This window comes from Chlorocebus sabaeus, chromosome 23 (genome assembly GCF_047675955.1).
Source record: "Chlorocebus sabaeus isolate Y175 chromosome 23, mChlSab1.0.hap1, whole genome shotgun sequence".
NCBI classification, from domain to species: domain Eukaryota; kingdom Metazoa; phylum Chordata; class Mammalia; order Primates; family Cercopithecidae; genus Chlorocebus; species Chlorocebus sabaeus.
In genome coordinates, this window is record NC_132926.1 from 55718826 (window position 1) to 55737751 (window position 18926).

Genomic DNA, 18926 nt, shown 5'->3' on the forward strand with positions numbered 1-18926 from the left:
TCCTATAATGAAGAGCAAAATGTTGAAACTGTGTGCACGAAATGCTAATTCAACTGTTGCTCACAAGTTGGGTGCATGTTTGGAAAATCTTAGTATCTATAGCAGAATCTGGATGAGTGTTGGATGTAGTTTGATAGCAATAGAAACTATTTTCCTTTCTGCAGGATTTCTTCTGTAAGGAAGAGTCAAAGAATGGTTTACCCCATAAATGTATACAATTATAATTTATCAGTAAAAATATTTTTAAAAGACAAACTCAAAGAGGGGGTTATGTTTTTTTCAAGACAGCCATGTAAATTTCCCCTGTCCCTGCAACCTCCAACCATCCCATGGATGGGGAACCACTTTTTTGTTGCTTATGATTTGAATATTTTATGGATAAGTGAAGCTCTTCCTGAAGAGTCATTCAGGCTATCATGAAAGAAAATAAGAGAACAAGACATTTGGTGCGACTGGATAAAGAGAATGTAAGATGGGAAGCTTGCGATGCTGCAGAAGGAGGAGGCTAAATGCCTGGGGCCCAGAGCTGAAATTGGCAAAATGGTAGCAAGAGGGCTGAGGAAGAAACCACGGTGAAGGATGGGCGTGGTTTCATCGTTCAGAAGCTGGCCAGGGTCTAAGAAGACCAGTTTGGTTGGCAGTCAGTCTTCATATCAATGGGAACTTTGTTCCACTTGCTCCAGGTATTCTCAGTTGCAGAGTGCCTGGGAGTAATTTACAGGCCTGACTTGAGCTTCTAAATTTAGGTCACTGATTTTCTGGACACCCAATAAAAGTTTTTACAAGAGCAATTGTTGGACCCCAGGTGAGCCCTGGATCCCTTGTATTGGGGGAGGAGATGACAGAATTCTTTCAGTGCCGCTTCACCAGCTGGAAATCTCCATGGCCAGCAATGCTTCTGCCTGGGCTTCACTTGGGCCCACTGGGTTCACCCTGCCCATTCAGCCTGGCAGGCTGCACTTGACTTGCTCTACTGGCCTGGATCTTATGTGTGCCATGGCTCTGCACTCAGCCTGTGGCTGGTCTGGGCATGCTGCAGCCAGCTTCTGCTTTGGGGGCCAGCATTTAGATAAGGGGAATTCAGCAGTGCCAACTGCGGAGCCCCAAGGGATGGTACAGCTTTTGCTCAGGGAGTTCTGCGGTCTGAGCCCCCAGGAAGCATTACAGCTCTCATTTGTTCTCGTTGCCTGCTGCTTTGGCAAACAGGCTGTGTCACAGCTTGTTCTTACCACCAGCAGTTCAGCGAATTGGGGTGTGTGGTACCCAGCAGCTTTTTCTTCTCTGCTGCTCTCACTGAGTGGGACAGAGGGTACAGTGTTACAGCTCTTTTCATGCCCACTCTTGGGGGACTTCTGAGTTCTTGTCCCCCAACCAAGAGGAATGAGGTAGGTGGACACCAGAGAGTGAGCAAGACAGAGAAGAGTTTAATTGAGCAACAGAAAAGCTCTCAACACAAGAGGGGATCCAAAGTGGGTAGCCCTCTGTGTGAGAGGGGGCCAGAAAGCAGGTAGCTGTGAGGCTGAGTCAGGGGTTTTTATGGGCTCAGAATGGGGGAGTTCATGCTAATTGGTCTATGGGTGGGACTGGAAAAGGCACCATTTGATTGGCTAAAAAGACTCAAAGTTCTTACTCTGGTCTTGGACTCCACGTGGAAGTGGCAGCTTGGTTTTCAGACTTCAGGCTGTCGTTGGCTTGAAGGTCAGGTTTCACTGGGGATCCATCCCTGTTTGCCTTGGAATTTGTCTCCTGCCGCTATCAAAAGCAACTTTGGTGCCTGCAGTTAGAGGCCTGATGATCTCAATGTGAGTCTGTGGAGAGTTGATACCCACAGTTACAATCTGGAATTACACAAAGCGTGTGTCTTTACTACTTTGGACCTACCCTTACAATGTCTTTTTCTTTTGTTCCGGGTGAAATCTTTCCTAATAAAATGGGTCATCTTTTCTGGCAGAATTACTTTTCCTTCCTCTCTGTTTACATTTGCTTATTCTTCCTTTACTTCAATTTCCTTTTTGATAAATTTTAAAGAAAATAGTGGGCCACCCTTAACCCAAACTACTCTTCTAACTTAAAAAAAACACACATACACACATTTGTGATGAATTTTCAGGTATAAATCTGAATTTTGTGTGTGTGTGCATATATATATGTGTGTGTGTGTGTGTGTGTGTGTATATATGTGTGTGTGTATATATATGTGTGTGTATATATATAATTCAATTATTTTTTCACTGTGAAAGTAGGCACACAGGAAAAGCTGAGATATACCAGATGAAGGCCCCTGACTTAGGTTTTATAGTTTGGCTACACAAATGTGAAAACGTAATAATTGTTAAAAATATTTGATTTCATGAAATTTACTCTTGCTTCCACATATTGACAAAGATACTTCCTCTTAGAATTGACATAAAATTGTTCTCTATTAATATCTAATACAAGTCTCCAATCTGTGAGACTTAGGCATTTGAGAAACTGGTAAGAACAAAAGAAATAGCTCTATAGAGAGGATGGAGTTCAAGAGTTTTAAAATATTTGAAAGAATTTTGAAAAAACAGTTTTGATGCTGATTTGAGTGAAACTTGAATTTCTTTTTTTAAAATAATTTTTTGAGTGGAGGAAATTAGAAAAGAATAGAAGCATCTCCTAAAAACACTTCTTCAGAGAATTCCTTCTTCCCTTTGAAATTATAAGAAGACAATTGCTTTCCAAATCATTAAGAGTTAGCTTCTTTTAGATTCTTTTCCAACAGCTAGCTCCAAATAATCTAGCAATAATTTATTTTCAAGAATATAATCATAGGTAGGTTGCTTCATAAAAGACGTTGAAACTGTGCTTATTCTTTTTCTCTCCATATATGTATCTCAAAGATAACCATGATAAAAATAATACAAACTATCCAAAGAACACAATAAGAACACTGGCCAATATGTTAATTTATTTTATGTAGCCAGCACGAGGGCAAAGGAGCAGCTATGACTGACAGTTACTGCATGATAGCAGTAAAATTCATTCTCTGTGAGATGTTTCCTATATTGCTAATAGATTTACTATGGCTGATCCTGTATACAGGGTACAGGCAGGCATGCAGGGAGAAATGTAGCAGCTATTTAGAAAGAGAAATGGCCTGGGATGATAGCCCAGCTGGAAGTAAGGATGTTCCTGTGTTGAAAATCAGTGCAGTTAAAAGGATTTAGTAGCCAGATTATCAAGTTAATAGCTGGAGGGCTTAATCATTGGCCTCAAGATTTCGGCTGCTGCTGTGATTTAAATGGGAGGGATGATGCAACAGTCATAGTCCCTTGAACTAGGTAGGTTTGAGTCCTACAGCTTCACATTAATAGGATTCCAGACCCAGTGTTGGGGATTGTGCAGCCGGGGGTGGTAGTGGGTGCTGTGAAGTGGTAAGAGACTTAAGGAGTCAGGGGCTATGAACAGAGGGCAGATGGTAATTATAGAGACTTTTTGCTTCTGTCATCTGCAGGTCTTGATGTTTTAGGGTCTTTCTCTGGAGTACTGAAGTTTTATTACAGATTTTTAATCAACTTAAAATCCAGGATCTCAGTGCTAAAGGTGTTATATCTGCTGGACAATTCTAAAAGCATATTGCTAGTTACACCTGTATTACACGTTAAAATTATTTCTGTAACCTGTAGGTGGCATGGTAGAAAAGAATGAGATTTGGGCTTCTAGATGGATGATGTAATTTCCAGACCTGGACCTGCCACTTCAAACTCTCTGGACTGGAGCAAATCATCTATCCTCTGTGTGCCACAGTTATTTTATCTATAAAATGACAATACTGCCATGGCTCCTACCTTCTCCAGGGGAGGCTGTGAGAATCAAAGGAGATGCTCTGCTCAATAGAATTTTATAATGAAATTTGCAAAATTATTACAATAAGAGAAATCTGACATGGATGACTCCATCTTCTAGCCTGATAGGCTGCCTGTCTTTGCTCACTCCTGGGGGTGGGCCAAGCTATTAAACCTTTGGGAGAAATTTAGTCTATAGTTTAATAGTTTAAATAATAGCCCTTCTCAAAAACTAAACTTCCCTTGTAAAACTACTGAAAGGCTACCAAATTAGGAGGATGAGACAGGCCTGAATTCTAAATAATTACCAGTCATTATTCTGGAGGTCATAAGATGTGCAACTTCTCCAATTAATCTTGTAGTTGATGTCACTATTGTAGAACCTAAGATTGGCCTTTCAAAATGTCTTTTCGGGTTTTTGCATTTCTGACAACCGAATGGCCTCACCTGGACCCACCAACCAGCCCTGTGGACCCCCAACCCGGAAACTGACTCATCACAAGAGGACAGGTTTGATTCCCTATGATTTCATCTCAAACCAACCAGTCAGCATGCCTTCTACTGTAACTCTCTGCCCACCAAACTATCTTTGAAAGACCCCTAACCTCTGAGCCTTCAGGGAGATTGATTTGAATAATAGCTTTGTCTCCCACGTGGCATGGCTGGCATCATATCAATCAAACAGTTTTACTGCAATGTCATGGTCTTGGTGAGTTTAGTTTGTGCAGTGGGCAGGAAGAACCCATTGGGCAGTTGCAATAATGACAACACTAAAATTCCTTCCCCCATGTTCCTTTACTCTTTCATTTTTGTCTTATTTTTAATGATTCTGATTTATGATCGTTTGTGTCATTTGATACAGATGTCATTGGTCTAATTCATCTTAACTTTTTGGAAATACATAATATACTTTAAAATGAGCTACTATTATCAGAAGAAAATGTTTCTCTAATTGGGGATTTAATAACATTTCAAAATTTGATATATATGCTAATAGTTTGTATTTTGCCTCTAAAGTATGAAAGTACTTAGTCTAATTTATGTACACTATATATGCTAATATAGAAAAAGGAAAAAAATGCCACAATATTTGCTCAGGAATGGGGAAGGCATATATTTTACTATACTATTATTTCCTTTTTTGAGACAGGGTCTTACCTTGTTGCCTAGGCTAGAGTGCAGAGACATGAGCACTGCTCACTGCAGCCTCAACCTTCCAGGCTCAAGCCATCCTCTGACCCCAGCCTCCCAAGTAGCTGGGATACAGGCATGCAACACCACACCTGGCTAATTCTTAAATTTTTTGTAGAGATGGGGTCTCACTATGTTGCCCAGGCTGGTCTCAAATTCCTGAGCTCAACTTTCTTTGTTTCTATGCTTTTGTGGTGGTTGGAGTACTAAAAATTTGATCCAGAGTATGTTAAGAAAAACTATCATTTCAAAGCTCTGGCTGGTTCTTCCTCAGGTAAAAATGGACATTTAAGTGAGATGACTGTTATTTAGAAAAACACATCAATGGTTTTATTTAGGTTATGAAAGTCAACTCCTCTGACCACTACCACCTTGACCTTAGATGGAAGAGTCTGGATAAAACAGGGCAAAACAGCTCTGACAAATTTTAGTGTTCTTTTGGGGTGAGATAAAGGTATGTGGGATCCCTAGAACTAAGAAGTCGTCAATGAAGGTAGGGTGGGAGGGGCTGGCAAAATGACAATGTGTGAAATCTCTGTTTATGGAGAAAAACAGCCAGGGAGACATTCACATGGTAGAAACAGCCAATTATTTCTGTTATTCCCAACCTCTTGGGGAGAGTTAACACCAACAGCATTCTGTTAGTAGTGCTTAAGGGAGGAGTTGTTAATTACATCTCAATGGGTGCAGAATTTCCTAGGATTTAAGGGCCAGGGCTTGCATATTAAATCTAATACTTTTAAATAAATATATAAACCCAGAAAATTAGACTGGGGGCATATAGACTACACTATTGTTAGGAAAAACTGTAAAATACTTAGAATGAGCACAAAGATTTCTGAGTTATATAGAAGTATCATGTTCATAACAAAGCAAATGGTACTTGTTCAGTGAGATGCAAATGTTGACAGATGGGTGGTAATGAATTTGATGCCCCCTAGCTGCCCCCAAGATAATTCAAAATATTATATTTTTTAATATGAAGAACTCATTTGAAAGATTTTTTTAAAATTTCATGCAAACCTATAGAATCACTAGTGAATCAGGGGTCAGCAAACTTTTTCTATAAAGAGCCAGGTAGTTATTTTAGGCTTTACAGGCCCCATATATCTTTTTGCTAAAAAGATTTAAGTTGATTCATAATAACTGTACGTATTTATCAGGTATATGTGCTATTTTGATACATGTATACAATGTGTAATAGTCCAATAGGCTATTTGGAATATCCATCATCTCAAACATCTGTCATTTCTTTGCTTTGGGAACATTTCAAATTTTTTCTTCTAGCTATTTTGAAGTAATAAATTGTTGTTAACTATACTCACCCTACTGTGCTATTGTACACTAGAACTTATTCCTTCTATTTAACTGTGTGTTTGTACGCATTAGCCTCTTTTCATCCCCCTGCCCCCTCCCAGCCTCTGGTAACTATAATTCTACTTTATCTCCATGAAATCCACTTTTTTAAGCTCCCACATATGCGCGAGAGCATGAGATATTTATATTTCTGTGCCTGGCTTATTTCACTTAACATAATAACCTACAATTTCATCCATGTTGTTGCAAATGACAAGATTTCATTCTTTTTTGTGGCTGAATAGTATTTCATTTTGTATATATACACCACATCTTAAAATCTGTTCATTTGTTGAGGTACACTTAGGTTGACTCCATATCTTGGCTATTGTGAATAGCACTGAAATAAACAGAAGAGTGCAGGAATCCCCTTGACATACTATTTTCCTTTCCTTTGGGCAGATCCTCAGCAGTGGCCTTGCTGGATCATATGACAGTTCTATTTTTGTTTTTTTGAGAAATCCCCATACAGTTTTTCATAATGGTTACACTAATTTACATTCCCACCACCAGTATTTAAGAGTTCTCTTTTTTCCACAGCCTCACCAACATTTATTTTTTGTCTTTTTGATAATAGCCATTCTAACTGGTGTGACATGATAAATTATTGTGGTTTTTGATTTGCATTTCCCTGATGGTTAGTAATGTTGAAACATTTTTTTCATGTACTTATTGGCCATTTGTATGTATTCTCTTGAGAAATACCTGTTCAGATCATTTGCCCATGTTTTAATGCGATTGTTTTATTGCTGTTGAGCTGAGTTCCTTGTATATTTTAGATATTAATCCCTTGTTAAATGAATAGTTTGCAAATTCTACAGATTCTCTTCACTCTGATTGTTTTGTTTGGTGTGCAGAAGCTTTATTTTCATCTTGTCCCATTTGTCTGTTTTTGTTGGCTGTGCTTTTGGAGTTTTAGCCGTAAGATTATTGCCTAGACTAATGTCCTGAAAAATTTCCCCTATGTTTTTTCTGATACTTTTTAAATTTTGGTACTTATGCTTAAGTCTTTAATCCCTATTGAGTTGATTTGTGTGTGTGGTGAAAGATAGGGTTTTAATCTGATCCTTCATGGGGATATCCAGTTTTCCCTGTTTCCTTTATTGAAAAGAGTATTCTTTTTTTTTTTTTTTTTTTTTTTTTTAAGACGGACTCTCACTCTGTTGCCTAGGCTCTGGAATGCAGTGATATGATCTCGGCTCACTGCAACCTCTGCCTCCCAGGTTCAAGTGATCCTCGTGCCTCAGCCTCCCAAGTAGCTATGATTATAGGTGCGTGCCACCCCGCCTGGCTAATTTTTGGATTTTTAGTAGAGACAGGGTTTCACCATCTTGGTCAGGCTGGTCTCAAACTCCTGACCTTGTGATCCACCTGCCTAGGCCTCCCAAAATGCTGGGATTGCAGGCATGAGCCACTGCGCCTGGCCTGAAAAGAGTATTCTTTCCCCAGTGTGTGTTCTTGTTGCCTTTGTTGGAAATCAGTTGGCTGTAAACATGTGAATTTATTTCTAGATTCTCCATGTGTTTGTTTTTATGCTAATATCATGCTGCTTTAGTTACTATAGCCTTGTAATAGATTTGGAAGTCAAGTAGTGTGGTATCTCCAGCTTTGTTCCTTTTGATCAGGATTGCTTTGGCTCATCAGAATCTTTTGTGGTTCCATATAAATTTTATAATTTTTTTCTATTTCTGTGAAAAATGACTTTTTTGTTTTTAGTAAAGATTGCATTGTATCTATAGATTGCTTTGGGAAGTATGGTCATTTTAACAATGTTAATTTTTCCGATCTACGAACGTGGGATCTCTTTCCTCTTGTTTGTGTCCTCTTCAACTTCTTTCATCAGTGTTTTGTGGTTTTCCGTGTAGAAGTCTTTCATCTTCTTGATTAAATTTATTCCTAGGTAGTTTTTGGGTAGCCTTTGTAAATGGATTGCTTTCTTGATTTTTCACCTAGTTTGTTATTGATGTATAGAAATGCTACTAATTTTTGTATGTTGATTTTGTATCTTGCAACTTTACTAAATTTATCAGTTCTAAGAAATTTTTGGTAGTCTTTAGATTTTTCTCTATATAAGGTTATATCATGTCATTTGCAAAGAGGAACAATTTCATTTCCTCTTTTCTAATTTAAAACTTTTCATTTCTTTGTCTTACTCTGATTGCTTTGGGTAGAATTTACAGTATTATGCTGAATAAGAGTGGTAAAAGTGGGCATTCTTGTCTTATTTCAGTTCTTAGAGGTAAAAGCTGCCTTTCCTTTATGAAGGGATGTTGAATTTTATCAAATGCTTTTTCTACGTCTATTGAGATGATCATATGGTTTTTGTGCTTCATTCTGTCAATGTGACATATCACATTTATTGATTTGCTTATGTTAAATCATCTTTGCATCCTTGATCATGTATTTTTTGATTGAATTGTTCAGTTTACTAGTATTTTGTCAAATTTTTGTGTCTGTGTTTATGAGGGATATTGGCCCATAGTTTTCATTTTTTGTTAAGTTCTTGTCAGGTTTGGTATTGGTAATACATAGAATGAGTAGGAAGAATTCCCTTCTCTTCAATTTTTTGGAATAGTTTTGAGAAGAATTGGTGTTAGTTTTTTTATAAGTTCGGTAGAATCCCACATTGAAGCCATTTGGTCCTGGGTTTTTCTTTATTGGGAATCTTTATTACTGATTTAATCTCATTACTCATTATTGGTCTGTTCAGCTTTTCTATTCCTTTGTGGTTGATGGTTTTTTTTTTTTTTTTTTCCCCCTAAGCTGGTAGTCCAGCAGGGAAAATCTAGGTAGGTTTTATGTGTCCAGGTTTTGGTATCAGGGTTTTGTTATTGGTGTATAGAAGTGCAAACTTTTATTTATCCATTTCCTCTAGGTTTTCTAGTTTGTTAGTGTATAGTTGTTTACAATAGTCTGTAATGGTCCTTTATATTTTTGTGGCTTAAGTTGAAATTTCTCCTTTTTTTGTTTCTAATTTTATTTACTTGTGTCTTCTCTCTTTTATTCTTGGTTAGACTAGCCAATGGTTTATTGATTTTGTTTACCTTAACAAAACCCAACTTTTCATTTTTGTTGATTCTTCGTGTTTTTTTCCAGTCTCTATTTTGTTTAGTGCTGCTGTGATCTCTATTTTTCTCTTTCTACTGCTTTTGGGTTTGGTTCGTTATTGCTTTTCTAGGTTATTTGAAATCTTATTTTTTAATATAGGCATTTATTGCTATAGCCTTCCCTCTTAGCACTGCTTTTGCTGTAATCTGTAGGTTTTGGTATGTTGTGTTTATATTTTTGTTTCAAGCAATTTTTTGATTTTCTTCTGAATTTCTTCATTGACCCAATAGTTATTAAGGAGCATATTACTTAATTTCCATGTATTTATACAGTTTCCCAAATTTCTCTTATTATGGATTTCTAGTTTTATTTCTTTGTGGTCTGAGAAGATACTTGAAATTATTTTAATTTTTAAAAATTTGCTGAGAGTTGTTTGGTGGCCTAACATACGGTCTATTTTAGAGAATGTTCCATGTGCTGATTAGAAGAATGTGTATTCAGTGGTTAGATGAAAGCTGTAAATGTCTGATAGGTCCATTTGGTCTAAAGTGTAGTTTAAATTCAATTTTTTTTGGTTGATTTCTTGTCTAGATGATCTGTCCAATGATGAGAGTGGGGTGCTGAAGTCTCCAACTGTTAATTGTATTGGAGTCTATCCTCCCTACAGGTATAATAATATTTGCTTTACATATCTCGAGTACTCTGGTGTTAGGTGCATATATATTTAGAATTGTTGTATCTTTTTTTTGCCAGATTGACCTCTTTATTATATAATCTTCTTTGTATCATTACAGTTTTTGACTTAAAGACTGTCTTATCTGATGTAAGTATAGCTACTTCTGCTTGCTGTTTTTTTCCCATTTCTAGGGAATATCTTTTTCCATCCCTTCACTTTGTGTATCTTTACAGGTGAAGTGAGTTTTTGGTAGGCAGTATACAGTTGAATCATGTTTTTAAAATTTATTCAGCCAGTCTGTCTCTTTTACATAGGTGATTTAATCTATTTACATTCAAGGTTATTGGCAGGTGAGGATTTATTTCTGTCATTTGGTTAATTGTTTCCTATTTTTTGTATGTCGTTTGTTCCTTTCTTCTTTTCTCATTGTTTGTCATTGCAGTTTTGTGGTTTTCTGTAGTGATAACATTTGACTCCTTTCTCTTTTTCATTTGTGTGTCTGCTCTACCAGTAAGTTTTACACCGTGATATGTTTTCATGATGGTGGTAGTTGTCCTTTCACTTCCAGATGTAGGACTCTCTTAAGCTTTTCTTGCAGGATTGGTTATGGTAATGAATTCCCTCAGTTTTCACCTGTCTGGGAAAGACTTTATCTCTCCTTCAATTTCGAAGGATAACCTTGCTGGGTATACTATTTTTGTTGGCTAGGTTTTTCCTTTTTTTTACTTTCAGCAATTTGAATATATCATTCCATTGTCTCCTGGCCTATAAGGTTTCTACTGAGAAATATGCTGTTAGTTTGATGGAATTCCTTTATATGTGACTTGATGCTTTTCTGTTGCGATTTTTATTTATTTTATTTATTATTATTACTTTATTATTACTTTTTTAGAGACAGAGTATTGCTCTGTTGCCCAGGCTGAAGTGCAGTAGTGTGATCTCAGTTCACTGCAATGTCCGCCTCCCAGGTTCAAGTGATTCTTGTGCCTCAGCCTCATGAGTAGTTGGGACTATAGGCATGTGCCACCACACCCAGCTAATTTTTGTATTTTTGGTAGAGTTAGGGTTTTGCCATTGTATTGGTCCATTCTCACACTTCTGTGAAGAAATACCTGAGACTGGGTAATTTATTAAGAAAGAGGTTTAATTGACTCACAGTTTCATATGGCTGGGGAGGCCTAAGAAACTTACAATCATAGTGGAAGGCACCTCTTCACAGGGTGGCAGGAGAGAGAATGAGTGCTGAGTGAAGGGGGGAAGCCCCTTATAAAACCATCAGATCTTGTGAGAACTCACTATAGTGAGAACAGAATGGGGGAAATCACCCCCAATTATTCAATTATCTCCACCTGGTCCCCACTCTTGACAGATGGGGTTTATGCAAGTAATACAATCAAAGGTGAGATTTGGTTGGGACAGAGAGCCAAACCATATCAGCCGTGTTGCCCAGGCTTGCCTTGATCTCCTGAGCTCAGGCAATCCACCTGCCTTGGCCTCCCAATGTGCTATGATTATAGACGTGAGCCACTGCACCAGCCTCTGTTGCTATTTTTAGATTCCTCTCTTTATCTTTGACTTTTGACAGTTTGACCATCATGTTCCTTGGAAAAGACCTTTTTAGATTAAATCCGTTTGGGGAATCTTTGAGCTTCCCATATCTAGTTGTCTATATTTCTTGCAAGGCTTGGGAAATTTTCATCTGTTTTTAAAAATAGGTTTTCTATACCTTTACCCATCTTTCCTCCTGGAACCCCCTACATTTGAATATTTGGTCACTTTATGGTGTCTCTTATGCTACTTGGCTTTCTTCATTCTTTTTATTTTTATATTTTTATATTATTTTCTTTTTATCTGCCTGGGCTATTTCAAAAGACCTGTCTTCAAGTTCAGAAATTCTTTCTTCTGCTTGTTCTAGTCTAGTGTTTAAGCTTTTAATGGTGTTTTTTTTTTTAATCAATTGAATTCTTTAGTTTTAGAATATTTGGTTCTTTATGATATCTGTCTCTTTTTGAATTTCTCATTCAGATCATGAATTGTTTTCTTGGTTTCTTTGTATGGTTTATCTGTGTTCTTTTGTATCCTACTGAGTTTTAAAAATGTCATTTTGAATTCTTCGTCAGGCATTTTATGGATTTCTTTTTTGTTGGAATCTGTTATTGGGGAATTATTGTGTTCCTTTGAAAGTGTCATGTTTTCTTGCCTTTCCATGTTTCTTGTGTTCTTATATTGATATCTGTGCATCTGATGTTACAATTGTTTCTTCCAATTTTATGGATTGGAATTTGTAGAGAAATACTTTTAAAAATAGATGTATCTGTAGTTTTGGTTGGGCAGGGCACTTTGGTTTTGATTCTGGGTGGGTAAAATAATGTGGTCTCTGTTTATTGCTTTTGCTGTGACCAGTGTCTGTGGATTCCTCAGGGGCCATTTGTAGTACATATTGTAGCAAGACTTTGCTGGAAATTGGGATATCAGGCAGGCTAGTCCTCAGGCCCCAGTGATGGCAGCTGTAGGCTGGGTATGGCAGTTATTGGGCTCCCAGGCAGCATACATGAGCATTGGTGGTAATGAGTTCTGGCAGGCCAATCCTGGGGTTTTCAGGTATCTTGCTTGTGTGCTGGCAGTGGCAGTGGTGGGCTGAGTGGGTGGGCAGTGTGTGTGGCATTGGCAATGGCAATAGCAATGGTAAGTCAACCCTCAGGCCCCCAAACATCACATGCAGATTCCAGTGGTGGTGCAGCAGACTGGGCAGACAAGTGCTAGGTGGCACACACAGATGGTTGCTGCTGGTGGTAGCAGTGGCAGGTTGTGTAGGTCCATTCTCAGGCCCCTGGAAGGTGCTGGTGGTAGCGGGTGAGATGGATTGATCCCCAGGTCTCTGAGTATATGTGTGTTACAGGTGAAGGCTGTGGGTAGGGAGGGCCTGTCCTTAGGTTCCCTGATGGTGTGCATGGGTATGGACTACAGTGGGTAGGGTGGGTCAATCTCCATGCCTCTGAATGGTGTGTGTGTTTGTTTGTGTGTGTGCCAGTAATGGTAGTGGTGGTGATGGGTGGTATAGGCCCATACTCAAGCCTCTGGATGGCATGCATAGGCACTGGTGGTAGTGGGCATCATGCGCCTGTTGTCAAGCTCCCTCACATTGTGTGTGGGCTCCAGCAGCAGTAAGTAGGCAGATCCATGGCCAGGACCCCAGATGGCATGCTCAGGCACCAGTAGCAGTGGTTGGGTCAAATATTACATTTTATTGGACTTAGATATTGACAGTTTTGCATCTATTGGCAAACTCATTTCAGCATTGGCTATATATGTGTCCTTTGAATATTCATTTAAGCTATTTTTGACATCTTACTAATTCTCTCCATTAATAAGTTAAAATCTTGACATATGTCCATTTTACATTTGTATGAGAGTCATGATTTTACTTTTTAAAAAACTATCCTTTAACACATGTTTCCATAGAGCAAGTGTGATCATTCTGGTCTTTCAAACGATGAAATTCTTGACGCATTTTCTGACTTTAGTACCATAATCCTTTGCCTTATGGGAGACATTGAATAATTTGTACCTTTAACCTTCACTCATGAATTAGTGTTCAATGACAATATTCACCACTTTCTCAGATCTCAGGCCAAAGGACCAGGGATTTTAGCCACTCAAAGCCCTACTCTGAGAGGTGCCATGCTCAGAAGGAAAAAAAGATTAGTAAAGCCTAGTCTGGGGCTACACATAAAAATATGTTATATTTGATTCTCACCTCCATACTCTATTTTAGGAAGTTATCATATATATGCAATAGTGTAAACTGAATTATTAAAAAATAAATGAGTTATACTACATAGTAACTACTATGATTATAACTGATGTGAATTCCAATCAATATAAAATTAAACAGTTAAAAGAATAGCATTTTCAGGAAGAAAGGATGAAAGTGATGAGTTGTAAAACCATGGAGATTTACTGTTGGATCTATAGTTTCCTCCCTAGAGCTATTATTTTCTTGCTTCCAACTGTTTGATTTAAATTTATGTTATTTAGGGGCAGAGGAATCTGGAGCATATAATTTCCTTCTGGTAGTGCAGTAAGAGGTTAGGTTCTATGATCATTCTTGCTCAGAAATATTACTATCCTGTTAAGATGAGTCAACTCTGGTTTTAGCATGGCTAGCATAATACTTTGTGTCTTTCATTTGTGAATTGTCAAGAAATTGATTCTTATTAAATACATTTATAAAATGGTCCCCAGAAAATACTGGATTCTCCAATTAATAAATGCTACGGTCTGAATGTTGTATCTCCCCAGAATTTACGTGTTGAAATTCTGAACCCCAAAGTGATTGTATTAGGAAGTAAGATATTTTGGGGGATGATTAGGTCATGAGTGCAAAGCCCCCATGAATGGGATTAGTGCCCTTAGAAAAGAGGCCTTAGAGAGCTGCCTTGCCCCTTCCACTGTGCAAGAACTCAGTGAAAATATATCTTCTGTGGACTAATAATGGGCCTTCACCAGACACCAAGTCTACCAGTGTCTTGATCTTGGACTTCCAGAGCTGTAAGAAATAAATTTCTGTTGTTTATAAACCACCCAGTTTATGTTTTTTATGTAGCAGCCAGAATGGACTAAGACAATATGATTATCACTTCACATGTGACTATTAACATCAGATGTAGTACCTCAGTTCTTGTGTTCTTGGTTTAAAAGAATTGAAACAAGAGACACACAGCAAAGGAGATGCAGCATAGAGTAATTTATTACAAAATAAAAAGTATTTTGAAAGTTAAGTGCAGGACAGACAGTACACACACACACACACACACACACACACACAGAGAGAGGGAGGGGGAAGATTGAGGGGGAGGATTCAGGGCGGGCTGTTCATCAGGATGAGACAGTAAACACTGGCACTAGGGAGACCTCATTATTCATAATGAGGTGAAAAGAAGTGTAACTAGTAAGCATGTTCTGGGTGGTCCTCTGGGTGCACATATGCAGTAGCTGTACATGCTTGTTCATATGTTGCATGTCTCATTAGCATCTTAAATATTCACCTAGGGGTGTGTTTTGTACTATTATAATGAGCAAAGTCTGTTTGAGGACAGGTAAAATCAAAATGTGCGTGCTGTCTAGAAGGAAAAGTCTCTACTCAAGATAGCTTTGCTTGAATAAGCACAATTACAATGCGAATGCTGACACTTATTGTGTTGACTCTGTGGTCACCATGGTTGCTGCGTCCTGAGAACAGGGTTACTTCCTTGACTACCTATCCTGCCTCATAACTGCAAGACTTTTAGATAGTATAACCTTTGTTAATTCCCACTTATTTCACGTCTTTAAAATTTTCGGCTGGGAGCGGTGGCTCATGCCTATAATCCCAGCACTTTGGGAGGCTGAGGCGGGCGTATCACTTGAGGTTAGGAGTTCAAGACCAGCCTGGCCAATATGATGAAACTCCGTCTCTACTAAAAATACGAAAATTAGTCGGGTGTGGTGGTGGGTGCCTGTAATCCCAGCCACTTGGGAGGCTGAGGCAGGAGAATCACTTGAACCTGGGAGTCAGAGGTTGCAGTGAGCCGAGATTGTGCCACTACACTCCAGCCTGGGCAACAGAGTGAAACTTTATCTCAAAAAAATTTTCATAAAGGTTTTCCATTTTTCTCTTTTCTCTTAAATTCATTATTAAAATATATCTGTTCTATTATTTCCACTTCAGATGATATAAACTTTGGTTTGTTATTTTTATTACCAAAATGACTTTGTTCTTTTTATTATCAAAACAGTATATCAAAAATAACATAAATCACTGTAGAAAAGGTAAAAGTATTGATAAAAAGAATTCATTTTCACCCATACTCCATCCTCCAGAAATAAGCACTATTCCTCTGAGTACTTCATTTCAGATCTTTTTCTATGAATAAATGTGGCTATATTTTATGCACATATTTAAAATTATCATCTTGCAATTTTTAAACTTTTTTGATCAAAAGTAATTTCATGAAATCCTTCCATATTCATAATACATATTTTAGAGCATGTGTTCTTAACCCTGGCCTCTGGTGTTGGGGTGGATCAAACCCCAGTTCTGGTTGTGTGACCTTGGGAAGTTTCTTAACTTTACTAAGCCAAAGTAATTTCATCTATAAAATACATTTAATATTAAGTACCTATTTTATAAATTAGTTGTGATAATTAAATAAAATAGTATATGTAATATATCCAACAATAAGAGCATTAAGTAAATATTAACTATTATAATTTATCATTAAATATGACTCTATCTGACTAGTTTTTCAGGTTGAATTTAAAGTTGAATTGGGGTTGAGGGAAAGGGGATTGTGGAGATTTTTTTTTCTTTCATTGCCTTTAGAGATAATCTTAAATGTGTTTGTTAATCTGATGACATAAAATTTACTAGTAATTTCCTTCATGCCATTATCCTGGGTTAGTGGTTTCTGACGCACTTATCTGCAGGGTTAAGGGTTATACTCTTTGTGTGATTGTTTATAGCTGAGGGTGAGCTACAATGTTCATTATTAGATTAGACTGTAGTGCTAGCATTCAGGAGACAACTGAACTTTTGTGGTTGGCAGCTGTGGAAATTAAATTTTGGCTGAATGTGGCCATTAATGATTAACAAAAGAACTGTATGCTTGAGTTCATCTTAACAGCTAAACTCCTTACTGGGTTTCTGGGGATGCAAAAGTCATGATAAATTAAATCGCATCTAATTCAGAGCAATATTTATTGCAAACTAGTCATACATAGAATTGATGCTAAATCCCATGCCATTTCTCTGTTTCAGCAAGGAGATGTTTAAGCATGGCAGATAGTGCATTAATATAATTTAATCAATTTTTGTTAGTGAAACCAGTCTAGTTCGTTGATCATGATGTCAGAATGACTAAGCAGCCATTTTAAAATCAAAATTATTTTGTGCTAATATTTTGTTTTCTCTTTTTGCCTTCATTTATGATAAGCATGTAGTAATTTGAAAGTGAAATTTAAGACACTGGGAATTATATTTTCTGTCTTAATTGAATCTGCCAACTCACTGTATTTTGATTGAAGACAGGTACTTGGTTTTTAAAATATATAATTTTTGACCATGCCCTTGCTTACGCTGTTTACTTTTTTTAAAAAGTAAAGACCTATTAATTTTTAAAGAGTTATTTTAAAATCATAAAAATATTCTGAATAATATAAAGCACAAGTGTTTGAAGAAAAACACAAACTGAAAAGATAAAGTTCAGAGGACTAAATGACTGGTCAAGCTCACACATCCGTCAATGGCAGGCCTCACCTTGCATTCTAGTTCTGTTCATACCTGGGCTAATAATGCCCCTTCTATGGCACCACACAGTGTTTTCTATAACTGTCATATGAAATGAATGTATAGCCATAAAAACTGTATATGCACATTGCAGAGAAAACACGTTGTTCTTTCTGTCCTATTTAAAATGAATAGGCTTGCTATCATCAGCATTAATTAGAAATACTTTTCTTATTCTTCATACAAATTAGAAATAAGCTCGAGATTGTTTGGGCACGTTGTACCTCTTGAGGGGCCCAGTAGACTTGAACTAACCCCATTTTTCCTTTGTGATGTACTCAGGGCAGATCTGCATGTTTGGAGGTTCAGCCCTTTAATTGTGAGGCGGTGGAGACCTACAGTCTTCTGTGTTTCCCCCTTTCCCGTCACCCTTAACTTCCTTACTTATGCGCCATCTCCCACCTCTACTTCCTACTCCACCCTTTCCACTGTTCCACATAGCTTCTTTTATGAATTGGGAAGGATGAGCCTAGGTAAATCTTGAAATGAGATAATATTATGCATAAACTGTAATAAAGTAAAAGGATCTCTTATTAAAATCCTTCAATTTTAGCATTTTTATGGACCCCACTGATGATTTCAGTTTCACTGTCCTTGTGTACCTTGTGTAGAAAATGAGAAGCTCACGTCTTTGTGACTTCTAATGCGAGATGGTGTCTTCCAGAAAAAAATCAAATAGCTTTTTTTGAGAGTGGGTGTGTAAGAATTTTGCAATGCTTTTGGAGGTTTGTAAAGCTTAGCTATGTAATATTTTATTTGTCATGTTATAAAAAAGTAAGGTTGACTGCATTTAAGAGTCTTAAGTACTTTTCATTTTTATGTCTGTGGCATATTTCATGATACATACATTTGTATATATTTACATATATATTTTTAGGGGAAAAATCGTGGCATTGTGTCACCTTATATATTTCTTTAGAATCAAATTTTCTCATACAAAACAATGTAATCACCAAGAAGCAGAAGACATAACTTGAAAAAATGCTATGTTATAGATTCTGAATAAAATATAGAGAAGTATATATTAGTTGTAGGACCTTCCAATATTACTTTAAGTATCTTTTAAGGTCCAGTTTTCAGGTTAGCCTTTTAACTTCAGTATTGCTCTGCTTGTGAGTCTCTCTCATACAGATGGTAAATAAAGTGCTTAATTTGTTGATGTTTTACTTGCCTAGAGATCATATTTTCCCCTGAGATTTGTTCTGGGATGTTGCATTAGTATTGTCAAAAACTGCATGTGAATGTCACTGTGGTGTCACAGAAACTCATATTCAAACATGGCACTTTATTCTCATCACCAAACAAGTTACCTGATTTATTTGAGTCTCAATTTTCTTTGGTGACGATGGAGTTTGTGAGGATTCAAGCATCAGCACAGATGGAGGCATAGAGAAAATCTCAATACGTGCTGGTTGTCTGTTCCTTCTTTTTATAAGCAAAACAAATGGAAGAATAGAGCCTATTATGGGATGAATTGTGTTCCCTGCCACACCACAAAATATGACATAGCTCCCAG